Below are 12237 nucleotides of genomic sequence, written 5' to 3' on the forward strand. Positions count from 1 at the left end.
CTTCTTTCCCAAAGATGAATACATCTATTTGGGAGAAGTTAGCAATGCAGTTGAGTCATTTTGTGCTTTGTTATTGTTTGAGAATGTATGCATTATAGTAGAGGTTATAAATTTCAGGGTAGATCACCTTGTGTAAAACAGGTTAATCCATCTAAACAATGCCAAAACTTAAAGCAAAAGCCTCTAATGTGATAGATTTGGCATATAAATATTTTTCAATTTGCTTATTCAACATAGCTTTATTAAAATGTTCATCAAGTCATCAAGAGCAAATACTAGCCACGTGAATTGTGAATGACCACATTAGTTAATACATTTTACACTCAAAAATATATTTGCAATGAAACTTCATGACTTCAATAACTCTTGGTCATATTAATGGTAACCCCCTCATTTCCCACACTGGTCTTAGGAAAGTGTGTGTTTTAGTATCCATCAGCACTGTGCACCCTGAAATGTAATATTAACTGATTGAGACACTGTAACATACACATTAGCCTCAAAACTGACTTGGGTGACCTTATGACTTCATATATGAATAATGTGAAAAATCCTTTATAGTTTCATTAATAATTTTCAGATCAAGTTTCCTTACTTTAACTACATAGCACCCAAGTTCCTTTGTGAAAATACAGGCTCTGATCATTCAAAAACTATGTATGGGTATGTGTGCACAGCTTTCACTGAAAAGCCATTTACTTCTTTGAAGGTTTTAAACTATCTGGTTTTAAATCCAGGGATGCAATACTTTGTATCCATTTGGCTTTTAAATAATTGCAGGTTTTAGTTTTATTTTTAATTTCATTTTACCCATAATTACTGTGGTTAATGTTTAGTTCTAAATCTGAATCAGTCCCTAAATTATGACAGATCTCATTACATGTGGTGATAGCACTTATTTATAAGAGTAATAGCAACAACAACAATAATAATAATTTTGCTAAGATCTACATCATGCTGCCTCTGATTTGAATGCCATTTTTTTCTATTATTAGGATTAATAGCATGGGTTTTCTATATCTGCTACTTCATGATCATTATATCTAATTAAAATGACTCTTTAAAATTCAGATTCATACTTAATACTTGTAAAATAACAAATCAATCATGAAATATGGGACATTTTATCCTTTATAATATGATAAATGTTATGGAAGAACTCCCACATGGGAGTTATGTTTTGTGTCATAATTTTTAGTCAGATATCAGGTTGCATATTTGGTTATTTTTATTTTTTTAATTTTTTTGGTTATTTTTAAGTTCAAGTTATAGAAAACAGAATGCAATTGATATTCCTTAAAGATCTTTTGAGTTCCATTTATTTATACATTCTACAAAGAATTATTAAGCACGCATTATTATGTGCCAGTCAGTGAACTAAGAACTAGGCATAGAGGTGAATAAGAAATAAATAAGTTAACCATTTTAAAATTGAGATAAATTATATAGTAGAGATATAGAGCAAAGTACTGTGAAATCGCAGTGTGAGGATCATTATAAATACATTTAAATATCAAATGTCTGCTTTATCATCAAGACTTTGTTTAGTGAAGGATGTTAATTGATCTTCTTAATCCTCAACTGACAACAAATATTTCTCCATTTGAGTTTTGAGTTTATTAACAGAGACAAACCTATCAGTAGATAATAACAGAATTCCACCTTTATTACAAAAAAAAAAAGCTAAATTTGAGAATATATCCTGTGTGCAGCAGCAATGGTCTTTTTAATCCTGAACCCTCAAAATTAAACTGATGTGTTCACTTAGTCCCAGAAAGAGAAAGCTTGCCAGATAATATGGTGGTGTCACCTGTAAATACTTATGACATGGATGAGCTCCCAGAAAAATTTTGGAGCAAATAGCTGAGCCACACATACTAATTCCAAACTCGTCAATTGGGTCATTTGTCCACTTCCTTGAAAGTACTAGGAATGCAGCTGGTGACCAGGTATTAAAGAATAGCCTTCCTCGTGGAAGCTATAGAAATTGGGAAAATAATGTACCCCCTTGAAAACAAGACAACAGGACCAAAATGGAGGTGGTTATGCTAAGTCACTAAACCAAGACCTAATTACAGTTTTGGCTTTCCCCAAAATGGAATCTTAAACCAGTCAACCAGAAATCCCTGATTAGCACTAGTTAGGTCATATGATGCCTGATAGACCCCTGAAATCCCCTAAAGGGAAGTGACCTTGCCATAACCAATATGCTTTTTGTCTAGTATAACTTCCTTGTTCCCATTCCCTTCTGCCTATAAAAGTCTTTCATTTTGTACAGTTCCTTGGAGCTCCTTTCTCTCTGCTATATTGGATGCTGCTTGATTCATGAATTATTGAATAAAGCCAATAAGATCTTTAAAATTTACTCAGCTGATTTTTGTTTCTTAACAACCCCAAGCATGTATGTTGAAAATCCTAAAATGGTAGTGTAATTACCTTTATCTGGAAAGTCCAGTGTATCCCTATCAGCCTTTAAACATTGCCAGATATAAGCACAGTCCCATTACAGTATTAAGTGCCCCTATATATTTCAGCACAGAAGTGTTCTCTCCACTTTGCTTCCACCAAATCTGCACTATCAAATACTCACAAAGCCCTCAGCAACCTTCTTTCTATTGCCATCATGTATGAGTAAAAATTGGAGAAAACAGGTTTTCTGTGCAAGTAAATGAAAATTAACCAGTCTTTTCTCAAAAGAGAACTTGAAACTTTTCCTGACAGCTAAAATTTTATATTCTTTCTGAGCACTGTTTAACTCTTCTCCAACAAAAATAACCATCCATAATTTCGTTATCTGTGCTACTGTTTATAAAATAATAAAGTGGGGACTTAAATAAACAAAGATAAATAAAAAGCAGATGTTTGACTAAAGCCTTACATAATTCTTCAGAGCATCGAGATTTTCAGGGGCAAAGGCTGTGGTAATTCAGAAATAAAGGCTTTTGTTTTGTTCTGTATTAGATAAAAATGGATTAAAGAAAAGAAGAAAAGAAAAAAGAAAAGGAGCCCAGTATACTTACATAGTAGTTGCTGAGCATGACACTTGTATATTGGATCATCTCTTAAGCGACCTAGGGAAACCTCTAAGCCTTCAAGTCTACCTAACAACCATCACCCTCAAATTTAAATCCAGCTGATTGTCCCTTCCATTCTCTGTCACAGCTATTGCCTGCCCCCTCCTCCTACCCTTACACCTTTTCCTGTTTCCCTTCAATGTTAGGTCCATGTTGTTTTCCTTCTTTCTCTTGCAATGCCACTTTCTTTTTCTCCAATAATCCCTACTATTGTCATGCCCAGGTCTTCCTGATCCTCAAAATTCCCTTGTCAATTACCTAGCATTTAGTACTCCTGATCATGTCTCTGTTTGAAATTTCCCTCAACTGCTATGATGCTACACTCTTTGGGTTCTCTTAAATGTTCCTTTTTCTCTTTCTTTCACTAGCTCCTTTTACTCTAGGTCTTATATCTTTTGAGGTCCAGGCAAGCATTTCCGAGTGCCTACTAAACATCTCCACTTCTTCTACAGATACCTACAACTGAACAAACATTGTGGACAGGGGCTAATGTCTATGCACCCACTATTGCTATTTCCAAATGAAGAAACATCCATTAGCATAATACATTCTCTGGAGAGGAAAAGTATCTTAATTAATTGGTGATTTTGATATAAATTCTGTGCCTTCAGCTCTTATTCTCTTAGGGAGATGGTTGCCAGCAGGAAGCATGTGCTCAGCTCTGCAACTCAATATTGTTAAGTTTTATAGGGGACAACATTGTGCTATGAGAGCTCACATAAAGTGGTCTGGGAACATACATCTAAAATAAATAACCATGCCAGTAAAAAGTGGAAGTTATGGAACACTAAAAAGAACTAGTAAATTTTGAAGACCAAATATGGTCTAATACCAGGATGAAGTCTCAGATATTTTTTTTCTCAGATATTTTAAATACAAAAAAAACCATAAAATAGCAAGGGAAGAAATGATATTCATAGAAGATAAGGTCTGTGAGGTAAAGTGTGTACTAGAGGAGAGAACACCCAGGGGGTTGGGAAGGATACCTGGAGATTTGAGGGTGAGCTATAGATGAGGTCAGTCAGGAAGACTGGAGGAAGATTTTATGAAAGTCTTCAAACTTTTGGTTAGGGAATTTAGATCTTAATGTGTAGGCACTATGAAGACAGAAGAGGTATTTTATCCATTCTGTAACAAAATTAATTCTGAATTTTAAAACAATAACTACTATATCAGTATGGAAGATAATTGAATAACATCACTGCCATATACCCAGTGTATAAAGCAGCCTTTGATTTACTACAGGGCTTGTTAAACACAATTGTTGAGTAAATAAATTATGTAAATGGGTAGAGGAGGCCAAGACACTATTCACAATGGCTTAAGTGGTGGTAATACAAGAGGAGAAGAGGAATGGCCAAGACTATTGGAAGAATAATAGAGTCCTTTCAATAAGAAAGTGAGGACTAACACAATTTAACATTTGCTACATGTTAGAAACTATTTTGACATGTTCACTCACTTGGTCCTCACAATAATCCTGTGAGGTGACAGAGACTCAGGGATTCAATTTGCTGAAGTCACAATGCAGGAAAACGGCAAAGAACAATTTAAATGATATTTTGACTTTAAATCGTGTATAGTATTCATTTCCACATGACTCCAACAGTATCAATGCAGCTTTGTCCCTTAAAGAAAGTTCCCATGATCTCTGAAGCTTGCTAAGATATTCTTAAGAATAATACCTCAACAGATTAGCAGTTTGCAGAGTGTGTTTTCTTATCAGTTAGATCTTCAAGAAGTTCTGACCCAAAATGTCAACATCCCGCAGTTAAAATCATGGTCTGTCCCTACTGCTCTTCTCCTTAAGACTTTCTGCATACTCTGCATATCCATTACACTGCCAATGCCCGAGTCATACTCCTGGAAGTAATGTTAGGCCCCCTAATTACTCGCACCCTCTGCATTCAATTAAACACCAAGTTATGCCAACCTTTTCCTAAAAATTTCTCAGTCCACCTTCTCTTTTCTAGCCATCAATGAAGCCCTGGTGTAGACTCAACATCTGTCACATGTATTACTGTCAATCCTATATACTCATTTTTAGCCTTGCTCTAGCCTGATACATTTTCTGCTCTACACGTGTAAAAGCTGTATGGATCTAACTTATTTAAATATCATTTCTTTTAAATATTTTTAAATAAGTACAAAATTTTGTTGAATTTTTTTATTGTATGAGTTATGCTTATCCAAAAAGTGCTCACTAACTTCTTATAGATGCAAGCAAATAGATGTAAACACATGTGGGGCACCTGGGTGGCTCAGTTGGTTGAGTGCCCAACTTTGGCTCTGGTCATGATCTCACAGTTCCTGAGTTTGAGCCCTGCAACAGGGCATCCGCTTCTCAGAGGTCAGCACAGGGATCCTCTGCCTGCCCCTCTTTCTCTTTGCCTCTCCCTCACTTGTGCAGCTCTTTCTCTAAAAAATAAAATGAAAAACACTAAAAATATATATTTAAAGAAAAAAAACAAATGTTAATTAGAATTCTTTATTTTTTTAATGTTTATTTATTTTTGAGAGAGATTGAGACCACAATCAGGGAAGTTGCAGAGAGAGAGGGAGACAGAATCCGTAGCAGGCTCTGTGCAGAGAGGACAGCCGGATCTGGGGCTCAAACTCATGAACCATGAGATCATGACCTGCGTCAAAGTCAGCCGCTTAACCAACTGAGCCACCCAAGTGCCCCTAGAATCCTTTATTTAAATCTACCTAAGTCCATATATCATTGTACACTGCATTGGCTGAATATCAATTTCTGTTAGGTTTCTTTTTTAGTTCTGTAATGCCTCTACAATCTTATCTACACTTATTTCTGAAAGTGAAAGAAATAAAAATCTCCATTATTCATCAAAATCTGCAACATTTGACCATCATCTCCACTGGCACTGTGGTTGAAACACTGCCAATTATCTTAGATACTTAAGCAATACTATATGTCAAATGACTGAGTTGGGAGGAAGAAACAGGTGGGGAGGGAGAGAAAAGTAGTTTACAAAGGTGTTTAAAAATATTTCTAGGGGTGCCTGGTGGCTCAGTCAGTTAAGTGTTGGACTCTTGATTTCAGCCCAGGTCAAATCTCACAGTCAGTGAGATCCAGCCCCACATCAGGCTCTGTGCTAACAGTGCTGACCCTGCTTGGGATTCTCTCTTTCTCTCTGCCCACCCCCCCCCCCCAACTCCCCTGCCTAACCTAGAACTAGCACTCTCTCTTTCTCTCTCTCTCAAAAAAAAAAAAAAAACTTAAAAAAAATAACACTTCTGGTTGAAGTATTTTGGTCCCAATTCTGCTTTGTCAGAAGTTACATTTTTTTCATGAGGACTCAACAGTCTAAATTGAATATGCAAGATTTAAGGTAGCTGAAAAATCTGTTTATTAAAGGAAGGATTTTTATATGAAAATTTCAAGACACACAATCATTTGAAAATTTAATCTTACTGGGGCATCTGGGTGGCTCAGGTGGTTAAGTGTTAGACTTTGGCTCAGGTCATGATTTCATGGTTCATGTGTTTGAGTCCCTCATCGGCCTCACTGCTGTCAGCACAGAGCCCACTTTGGATCCTCTGTCCCTTTTACTCTCTGCCTGTCCCCCACTGGTTCTCTTTGTCTCAAAATAAATAAATAAACTTAGATTTTTTTAATTTAATTTTACTTTATCAAATCCTAGTATTTTCATCTGATTAAAGTATAACTGCATTTGTGTGTGTGTGTGTGTATGTGTGGCATTCAAAAGATAGTTACCAGAAAATTTGACCACTGTATTAACTCATTCACAAAATCATGGAAAGAAACATTAAAAACATTTTATAACTCAAATTGCATTACTCATGTTTGCAACCATAAATGCAATTCCACAAAGCTATTATGCTGAGTATATATTGCCATTTATTTTTTCCAAATATAAAAGCAATTGTAAACACAGGGAATAGTTATGCTATGTATGATAGAGAAATGGCGACATTTGCTTTTGTGTAGTTTCTTCCAACCCCATTTTAGGCCAGAGTTCTGTATACTACCCACATTATTGTCTCATTCTTTGGGTTTCCACAAACTTCAGACATTTTTGGCCCTCAGGTGCCCCCCAGTTTCTTCTTGTTGTGAACATCCACAATTCTTTGGGCCTGGCTGGCTATATTACATGGTGAGAGAATCAGGAAGACTTACTTTCAATGTGGGATAAATTAAACAATCCCAATAATGGTAGCCAAAATTTTACAAAAAAAAAAAAAAAAACCTCAAATGAAGAAAATACCTAAAATGGTTATAAAAAGACTTGCCTTTCAGGGGCGCCTGGGTGACTCAGGTGGTTAAGTGTCCAACTCTTCATTTCAGCTCAGGTCATGATCTCATGGTTCTTGAGTTCAAGCCTCACATCAGGCTCCACACTGACTGAGTGGAACCTGCCTCGGTTCTCTCTCCCCTTTCTCTGCCTCTATCCCGCTTGCGCACTCTCTCTCTCTCTCTCTCAAAATAAATAAACTTAAAAAAAATAAAAAGAGTTGCCTTCAGTGACACAATAATATTATGGAAAGCAAAGGGGTTCATTTTATTGTATATAGTAAGAAGCACTTGATGTAGAGAAATTCATGGTGCTTATCATGAATAGGACATTATTTATGGGAGGAAAGCACTGAGCCTATCACGGCAATGCTGGCTGAATTTCAGAAAAATAATAAAATGACTCACTTGGGATTTCCAGAACATATTCCTTCCTGCATTTTCATACCTCTCATTTCCTTACAAGAGTGTTTATAAAGAAGCATTCTCTCAACTGTAATCATTTCTTTCTTTATGACAAGAAAATCAAATGTCAGGCTAGAGAACCAATGCTTAGCACCTGTAGAAAGAATTTTTTTTATAGACAAACACATAATTGGGAAATTGACTAATGCAGTCTGTTTATTTACTAAATATCTCATGAGCTTTGTTCCAATAGCATAGTGTACATACTGAGAAATGTATTACGCACAATAGTGCAAATCTGATCAAATCGTCTAATATTGACATTCTTTAGGCAAACTTGAGCCTTTTAACTCTTATGACCTAGACTAACATAAAAGTAAAGAGTATCTTATTTAACATAAGTATATCTCTACTGGAAATTCAGAATATAAGTATATCTCTACTGGAAATACAGAAATAATTGATACAAAGCCATGAGATTTTGTTTTCTACTGCATTAGTAAGAAACAAATATAAACCCCCCCTGCTTCAATACAATTTTGAGTGTTATACAAAGGTTTCACATTAGTGGATGGAGGAAAAGCATATATGGATAAATACTATAAATGAGTAAATCTCTGAATGACTATAAACATACAAACACAATATGTGATTAAAATATGCATGAAGACTGTAAAAATATTAAGAAAAATCCCATCAAAAGAAGGCCATGATTACCATTTTAATTCCGTATAGTGTTTTACTCTTTTAATCGAGACAACTTAACAATTATATAATTAAGGTTTTGTTTCATGACTTTTTAATATTTTCCTGTATGTATAAGCCAGTATCACAAATTATAAAATAAGTTCCTCATTATGCATCCTATCTCAGTTTGGTATTTGTGTTCATTAAACTCATTGACAGTAATGAGGATTCAAATACAACTTATGCTTAGGTGAAACTTTGATTTAAAATGGTTTATGTTCCAGGGTGCCTGGGTGGCTCAGTCAGTTAAGCATCCAACTTCGGCTCAGGTCATGATCTCGCTGTCCGTGGGCTCAAAACCTGCTGACAGCTCAGAGCCTGAAGCCTGCTTTGGATTCTCTCTCTCTCTCTCTCTCTCTCTCTCTCTCTCCCCATCCTCAGCTCATGCTCTGTCTCTGTCTTTCAAAAATGAATAAACATTAAAAAAATGGCTTTTGTTCCTATATTCCCTTCTGCTTACCAAAATATCTAAACAGTTACCTAACTGAAGAAATGTTCTATTGTTTTGAAATGAAGTGTAACTTCTTGTACTTTCATTATCCTTCTAATATTTAGAAAATGCTTTTTATCACAAGAGTCTATCTAAACTTATTTCACAAATATTACTTCCTACACACCCACAGCATCTTGGGAGATATTGGAGATTTATTTCTACCTAGTTAGATACATTGGGTCAAGAAGCATTCTCCGTCATAGTGAAGATTGACTAGTCACTATTATAACAACAACAACTGCAAAAGAAATCTTGACTTATTTATAGAGATATAGTATAGATAATGTTGATAGACTAAATATTTTGATTGCATGTAATTTAAGATGAGTATATTAATGATTGTATGAGTATGTTTTTGATGAATCAGCTAAGAAACCTAGAAAAGAGAGTGAAACTTCAACTGTGATTAAAAAAAAAAAAAAAAAGAATGTGATCCCATTATATGTTGAAGCTCCTGTTATATGTTTAGGCTTTTGGTACATTTTTGGCTGCATGTGGATTCAAAATGGAAAAAAAATCATTTCTGATAATGAGTCTTTGTTCAGACTATTAGCTAGTTCTTATTTAGATACCAGCTTTGTCAACAATAATGATGTTCAGTGTACAGAAGATATTTAGCCAAACCATTGCTAAAAATTACTAGTATCTACACAGAGCTTTAAAGTTTGCAAAATGCTTGTGCACAATTTTTTCACATCTAACATGTGATATAGACCACACATCATTATTATCTACATTTGGAAATGAGATAGTTGAGAATAAAATATAGCCTTCCCCACATCACCCAAAATAAAGAATTTGGTTAGGACTTTGAGCCATGATCTTTGGACTACAGTCTGGTGGTAAATTATAGTACCTGCTTTAACAGGTCGCCACTGCTTACATGACCTAATGATCAGTCATTCAAACACATGACAATATGAGTTTGGATGTTACAGCTTTAGACATAAACTAAAACAAACAAAAATTCAAGATATACACCAACTTAGTGAACTTCTTTTTTTGAAAAAATGCTTATTTATTTTTGAGAGAGACAGAGAGAGTGCGCACAAACAGGGAAGAGGCAGAGAGGGGGGTAATCAGAGAAAGGGGAGGACTGATCCAGAGAGAGGATATGAAGCAGGCTCCATGCTAACAGCAGAAAATGTATGCGGGGCTCGAACTCACAAATCAGGAGATCATGACATGAGCTGAAGTCAGATGCTTAATGGACTGAGCTACCCAGGTGTCCCTGTGAAACTTATTTCTGAAAGCTTAATGTCTCTCACTTTTTATATTCTTATACTTTTAAGAAATAAAAACTTTACAGTAGATCATGAAAAGATAGATCCAAATGTACATGAAAAAGATATATAGACAATAAAAATATTTGAAAGATAACAAAGATTTTATTTGTATTGATGGGAATAAACATAAAGAAATCTCTTAATAGAGTCAGAAAATTTTTTTAATGTCCTTTCATTTTGAGAGAAAGAAAGAGCATGCACATGAGCTGGGGAGGAGCCCAACATGGGGCTCAGTCTCACCACGGTGAGACCATGACCTGAGCTGAAACCAAGAACCAGTTGCTTAAACAACTAAGCCACCCAGACACTTGATTAATAGAGTTAGAATGAATTCCTTTCAATTCAAAGTGATATAGTGATCTGTGCCCCATATCCTCTTTTTTTGGTTTGGTTTTGGTTTTGGTTTGCTTTTCTTGCCATTTTTATTCAAGTATTTCATAGAAATTATATTACAAACGACAATAAATGTTCAAAATCCCAGAATTCAAAAATTAAATAATTTATTTCAAAATAGTGTAAAAGAAAGTCAAATGTAACCATCAATTTAACACTATTTTAAATTTAACTACAAACCCAAAATAGAAAATAGTCAATGGAGTCTGTTTAATCTACAAAGTAGACATTCATGACTGAAACCAAATAAGAATCTCAAAGTCTAAATAACCAATTATACATAATACAAAAAATGTAGGTAAAGTCCATATTCAAGCTTTAAATGTGATTAAAATAATTATAATGTAATAATACTGAAGATACCTACTAAATAGCATCATAGTTGAACCAACTTAACCAAAAATGGGAAGATACTAGTACCCTACTCCATATAGATAAAATTCAGTAAAACTGAAAATATATTGGTATTCCAGCTCAAAAACACAGCTCCATAGCCATCAGTTTCAGCCCTAGATAAATAGTAAGACATCTAGTTTGAAGAAAAGAATAACTGTACCACTGTCTAAAACCTGTTTTGCCTCCTTTGAAGATGTCACATACGTAATTACCCTTGTGTGCTCTTAAGTGAGCAAGTATCAGATAGAACTAATAGAGGTCTTCATTCTATAAATAACCACACAATCACAAAAGTTTTCTCTCATTGTTCTTGCTATTTCACTTATTCATGGTCCTTTTATTCTATTTATCACATCATTACTCCTGTCCCCTAATGCAGGCTTGAGCAAATAGAACTGAGAGCATGCAATCTGAGAAAGGGATGCTACAAGATTTCACCTGTTCTCCTCCCTCTTTGGCACTTGTAGAGGTGAAGGACAGCACAGCTCTTAAGAACTAAGTTACTTAACACAATGATCAGGCTGAGTACTATCCTTCCAAACAGAAAGAAATGCATTATTCCTCTGTGAAACAGATTAGACTGTAAGAAAGAAACAGATAAGGTGACCATATTCTCTCTTTAGATAAATAGACATACAGGTCCAAAGAAGCCATTTACAGACCCAAATGTATTCCTTGTTATTTCCTACCCCTACGTCTACAACCATCCTCACCTTAGGAAATATGTCCAGCTTCTCAGAATTTAATGATTTCAGGACCTTCATTTATGGATGATATGCCCCGTATTCTAATTTATTTGTCCTCTTCATTATGGATTATATATACTGTCTTAGAGTTCATGGACAATATCATTATTTTCCTTATGTTAAAAAAGTTGCTTTTATTTTACTTCAGTTCAGGAGTTAAAAAATATTTTTGTTACTTCCTCTTCTATTGTCCATGAGCACTAGAAAAGGTAAAACAATTTATATTTATCACCACTCTTAAACTTCGTACTACTTGGATATTTTTGTATGCATTACTTTATTCTACAAATAACACTATAAGGCTGGTATTATTATTTTTATTTGACAGACAAGAAAATTAAATATCACAGCAATTAAGAACTTTTCAAATATAATAGCATTCATTAGGAATGAAGAGCCAAAATTCAAGCTATCCTTGTGG

Source organism: Panthera leo, chromosome F2 (assembly GCF_018350215.1).
Source record: "Panthera leo isolate Ple1 chromosome F2, P.leo_Ple1_pat1.1, whole genome shotgun sequence".
Classification (NCBI taxonomy): domain Eukaryota; kingdom Metazoa; phylum Chordata; class Mammalia; order Carnivora; family Felidae; genus Panthera; species Panthera leo.